Source organism: Carcharhinus amblyrhynchos, unplaced genomic scaffold (genome assembly GCF_965287045.1).
Source record: "Carcharhinus amblyrhynchos unplaced genomic scaffold, sCarAmb.v2.hapA scaffold_446, whole genome shotgun sequence".
Classification (NCBI taxonomy): domain Eukaryota; kingdom Metazoa; phylum Chordata; class Chondrichthyes; order Carcharhiniformes; family Carcharhinidae; genus Carcharhinus; species Carcharhinus amblyrhynchos.
This window is the reverse complement of record NW_027650186.1, coordinates 104335-109496: the sequence shown is the minus strand read 5'-3', so window position 1 is coordinate 109496 and position 5162 is coordinate 104335.

Below are 5162 nucleotides of genomic sequence, written 5' to 3'. Positions count from 1 at the left end.
ACATATAAGATGATTAGAGGTTTAGATAGGGTGGATGGTGATAGCCTGTTTCCTCGGATGGAGAAAGCTAGCACGAGAGGGCATGGCTTTAAATTAAGGGGGGGTAGTTATAGGACGGATGTCAGGGGCAGGTTCTTTACCCAGAGGGTGGTGAGGGACTGGAATGCCCTGCCAGCTGCAGTTGTAAATGCGCCTAGTTTGGGGGCGTTTAAGAGATTGGTGGATAGGTTTATGGACGAAAAGGGATTGGTTTAGATTAGTGGGTCAATGTTTTTTTTTAAAAATAAGACTGGTCGGCGCAACATTGTGGGCCGAAGGGCCTGTTCCACGCTGTAATGTTCTATGTTCTATGTTCTATGTACCAGGTATGACTCCAAACAGCAGACAGTTTGCCCCCAATCCCATTGATTCCAGTTTGGCTCAGGTTCCTAGATGCCACACTCGGTCGAATGTGGCCTTGATGTCAAGGGCTGTCACTCTCACCTCAGCTCTGGAATTCAGCTCTTTTGTCCATGTTTGAAGCTGTAATGAGATCAGGAGCTGAGTGACCCTGGCAAACTCAAACTGGGCGTCACTGAGCAGGTTATTGCCGAGCAGGTGCTGTTTGACAGCACTGTTGATGACCCCTTCCATCACTTTACTGATGATTGAGAGTAGACTGATTGAGCGGTAATTGGCTGGGTTGGATTTGTCCTGCTTTGTGTGTACAGTAAAAAGTCTGACAACACCAGGTTTTAGTCCAACCGATTTATTTGATAATAGACTCACAAGCTTTCGGGTTAGTCCCTTCGTCAGGTGAATGGAGAGTTCTGGCCTCAGACAGAGCATATAAAGCACAGACAGTTTAGAGATTACGGATTAGAATGCGAATCCTTACACCTAACCTGCTGTTCAAGACCTGAAGTGGCTGATAATGTGAGTGGAAGGAGCACTGATCACAGGTTACAGAGATGTGTATTGTCTCCAGACAGTACAGTAAGTGAGGTTTTGCAAACCCAGGCAAGTCACGGGGGTTACAGATAGTGCGACATGAACCCAAGATCCCTGTTGAGACCGTCCTCATGTGTGCGGAACTTGGCTATCAGTCTCTGTTCAGCGACTCTGCGCTGTCGTGTGTCGTGAAGGCCGCCTTGGAGAATGCTTACCCGAAGGTCAGAGGCTGAATGCCCGTGACCACTGAAGTGTTCGCCAACAGTCTTGCCTGGTGATTGTTGAGCGATGTTCATTCATCCGGTCTCCCCAGTGTACCATGCTTCGGGACATCCTTTCTTGCAAAGTATCAGGTAGACAATGCCGGATCATCGACATGGATACCATCATCACCCGTGAGAATACCATCCACCAGGTACATGGTAAATACTCTTGCAACTCGGCCAACATTGTCTACCTGATACATTGCAAGAAAGGATGTCCCGAAGCATGGTACATTGGGGAGACTGTGCAGACGCTACAACAATGGATGAATGAACATCGCTCGACAATCACCAGGCAAGACTGTTCCCTTCCTGTTGGCGAACACTTCAGTGGTCATGGGCATTCAGCCTCTGACCTTCGGGTAAGCATTCTCCAAGGCGGCCTTCACGACACACGACAGCGCAGAGTCGCTGAACAGAGACTGATAGCCAAGTTCCGCACACATGAGGACGGTCTCAACAGGGATCTTGGGTTCATGTCGCACTATCTGTAACCCCCGTGACTTGCCTGGGTTTGCAAAACCTCACTCACTGTGCTGTCTGGAGACAATACACATCTCTGTAACCTGTGATCAGTGCTCCTTCCACTCACATTGTCAGCCACTTCAGGTCTTGAACAGCTGGTTAGGTGTAAGGATTCGCATTCTAATCAGTAATCTCTAAACTGTCTGTGCTTTATATGCTCTGTCTGAGGCCAGAACTCTCCATTCACCTGACGAAGGGGCTAACCCCGCAAGCTTGTGAGTTTACTATCAAATAAATCGGTTGGACTAAAACCTGGTGTTGTCAGACTTTTTACTGTGTTTACGCCAGTCCAACAACGGCATACCCACATTGTGTGTACAGGACATAGCTGGGCAATTTTCCACATTGTTGGGTAGATGCCAGTGTTGTAACTGTATTGGAAGAACTTGGCTAGGGGAGTGACAAGTTCTGGAGGACAAGTCTTCAGTGCTATTGCTGGAATGTTATCAGGGCCCATTGCCTTTGCAGTATCCAGTGACTCCACTCTCCACTTGATACCACTGGAGTAAATCGAATTTGCTGGAGACTGGCATCTGAGATGCTGGGATCACTGGAGTAAGCTGAGATGGATTGTCCGGAATACTTCAGTCTTGTCTTTTGCACTGATGTGCTGGGCTCCTCCATAATTGAGGATGGAATATTTGTGGAGCCTCCTCCTCCAGTGAGCTGTTTCATTATCTACCACCATTCATGTCTGGATGCAAATGGACTGCAGATCTCAGATCTGGTACTGGTGGGATCGTCATGCTTTGTCCATTTTTGCCATTTGGCATGCAAGTAGTCCTGTTTAGTAGCTTCACCTCATTTCTAGGTATGCCTAGTGCTGCTCCTGGCATATCCTCCTGCACTCTCCATTGACCAGGGTAATACTCTGTCTTGGTGGTAATGGTAGAGTGGGGGATATGCCAGGCCATGGGGTTGCAGATTGTGCTGTAGTACAGTTCCCCTGCTGTTGACGGCCCACAGCACCTCATGAATGCTCAGTCTTGGGTTGTTAGATTAGTTCTAAGTCTGTAAAATTTAGCATGGTGATAGTGTCACAGATGATGGAGGTTATTCTCAATGTGAAGGTGGGACTTTCGTCTCCATTGGACTGTGCGGTGATCAATCTTACTGATACTGTCATGGACAGACGCATCTGCAGCTGGCAGATTGATAAGTATATTATTTCCTCTTGTTGGTTCCTTCACCACCTCCTGCAGACCAGACTAGCAGTTATATTCTTTAGGACCCAACCAGCTTGATTAGTTATACTGCTGCCAAGCCACTCTCGATTGAAGTCTCCCACCCAAGGCACATTTTGCACCTTTGCCACTCTCAGAGTTCCTCCAAGTGTTGCTCAACATGGAGGAACTCTGATTCATTAACTGAAGGAGGATGGTACATGGTAACCAGTAAGGAGTTTCCTTGGTCATGTTTAACCTGAAGCCATGAAACTTTATCGAGTCCAGTGTCAGTGTTGACCACTCTCAGGACAACTCCCTCCCATTTGTATACCACTGTGTCACCACCTCTACTGTGTCTGTCATACTGTTGGAACAGGACATATCCAGGGATGGTAATGGTGCCTGGGGGGGAGGTTATCTGTAAGGTATGATTCTGTGAGAGTGACTACGTTAGGCTATTGCTTGACTAGTCTGTGAGACAGTTCTCCCAATTTTGACACTAGCCCCTAGGTGTTAGTAAGGAGGACTTTGCAGGATGAACAGGGCTGTTTGTTTTGCTATTGTCTTTTCTGATGTCTAGGTCATGCCAGGTGGTCATTTCTTTAATTTCATTTGATTTATTATTGTCACATGTATTAGTTTATAGCGCAAAGTTTTGTTTCTTGCCCTTTATGCAGACAAAGCATACTATTTACATTGTTCAACCACTGTCATTGATGAGGACCTCGACACCATTAGTCACTTTGAGGCTGGTTGCGGTGTGTCTGAAGATGACTGATCAGGGCCAATTTGGGCATGGAATGTCCTGGCAGATATCGGACAGACTTGTGTAGACACTGTCATTGTTACGCTGGTGGCTGTGGGTTTGCGCAGCTCACACTTAAGTTGTGCTTCAGCAATACACCTTGCTTCGTGAGCTTGACAGCCTTTGTGGATGAGGCAGTGCCAGGTCGGGCAGTTTTGTGTCAGCGTTTCCCAGGTGGTCGTGTCAATGTCAAGTGACTTCAGGGAGGTCTTGAGTGTGTCTTTGAAATGTTTCTTCTGCCCTCCATGCGAGCGTCTTCCAGCAGAGAGTTCCCCAAAAAGGAGCTGCTTGGGGATGCACTCATCTGACATACGATGACATGACCTGCCCATTGGGTCTGCGCTCTCATCAGCAGTGTGTGGACTGATGGTAGACTTGCTCTAGAGAGAACTTCAGTGTCTGGTACTTTGTCTTGCCATCGGATGCATAATATTCTGCGAAGATAAGTCATGTGGAAATGATTGAGCTGTCTGCATGCCTTCGATACACAGTCCACGTTTCACAGGCATACAGGACGGTAGTGAGTACCACGGTGCTGTAGACCTTCAGTTTTGTTGCTGGGCTGATTCCTCGATACTCCCATACATAAGAACATAAGAAATAGGAGCAGGAGTAGGCCATCTAGCCCTTCGAGCCTGCCCCGCCATTCAATAAGATCATGGCTGATCTGTCGTGGCTCAGTTCCACATTCCCGCCCTCTCCCCATAACCCTTAATCCCCTCTCTTATCAAAAACCCATCAACCCGCGTCTTAAAAATATTTAGCAAGGCAGCCTCCACCACTTCAATGGGCAGAGAATTCCAGAGATTCACCACCCTTTGAGTGAAGAAGTTCCTCCTCAACTCCGTTCTAAACCGCCCCCCCCTTTATCTTGAGGCTGTGCCCCCTAGTCCTACTGTCTTTTTTGAGTGGGAAGAGTCTCTCCACCTCTATCCTATCCATCCCATTCATCATCTTATACATCTCAATAAGATCTCCCCTCATTCTTCTAAACTCTAACGAGTACAAGCCTAGTTTATTCAGCCTCTCCTCATAGCTCAACCCCCTCAACTCTGGTATCAGCCTAGTAAACCTCCTCTGCACTCCCTCCAAGGCCAAAATATCTTTGCGCAGGTGCGGTGCCCAAAACTGCACACAGTACTCCAGCTGCGGCCTCACCAATGCCCTATACAGCTGCAGCAAGACCTCCCTACTTTTATATTCAATCCCCCTCGCTATGAAGGCCAGCATCCCATTCGCCTTCCTGATCACCTGCTGCACCTGCAAGCTGGGCTTTTGCGACTCATGCACAAGGACCCCAAGGTCCCTCTGCACCGTCGCCTGCTGCAGTTTTTTGCCACGTAAGTAATAGTCCTTCCTACCATTATTCCTACCAAAGTGGACCACCTCACACTTGCCAACATTAAATTCCATTTGCCATTTTCTGGCCCATTCGCCCAGCCTATCTAGATCCTTCTGCAGACTCTCCACACC